The 459-nt window shown below is 39.9% G+C and overlaps 1 protein-coding gene across 1 annotated transcript in view; it reads right to left on the bottom strand.

Annotated features, from left to right (window-relative positions):
• Positions 1-232: 232 nt before the first annotated feature.
• The window catches only part of wwp2 (WW domain containing E3 ubiquitin protein ligase 2), an 18,384-nt gene continuing 18,157 nt past the window's right edge, over positions 233-459 (bottom strand). The window contains exon 14 of the mRNA XM_080545348.1: positions 233-459. This exon is cut by the window's right edge and continues 895 nt beyond it. The gene's annotated coding sequence lies outside the window, so the exon portion shown is untranslated.

The raw sequence follows: 459 nt of genomic DNA, 5'->3' as shown, positions 1-459 counted from the left end.
TACTAAATGACCGATTGCAAAAACATTGTCTGTCTGGCTGTCTTGGCACCAGTAGTAGTCTGTGCCAGCAGTTTAAAAGGGTCAGCGTTTCTCTCAGAGACGAACATAGCAAGGTACCAAATGGATGCATTTTCTTTTACTAAAACCATATTTATGGGGATTTTTATTATCCAAATTCAACAATGCTCTCTAATATAATCACAATGAATGCACACAGTCTTTCATCAAGATTTGAGTCTCATTTATTTTCGCTATGTACAGAAAAAAACACAGAATTTCACAATGAACAGAAAATAAATCAAATCACATCTCCTCATCCTATCCTCCGTTAACAGAGGCGGCTACTTCTATGACTTCTCTTGCTCTCTCTCTCTCACACACACACAAGCACTCACACACACACTCACGCAAGCACATACACACACTCACGCAAACACAAGCACGCACTCACTCACTCAC

Source organism: Nansenia antarctica, assembly GCF_963989245.1.
Source record: "Nansenia antarctica genome assembly, chromosome: 14".
In the NCBI taxonomy this organism is placed as follows: domain Eukaryota; kingdom Metazoa; phylum Chordata; class Actinopteri; order Argentiniformes; family Microstomatidae; genus Nansenia; species Nansenia antarctica.
This window is presented reverse-complemented; position numbering and strand designations above follow the sequence as displayed.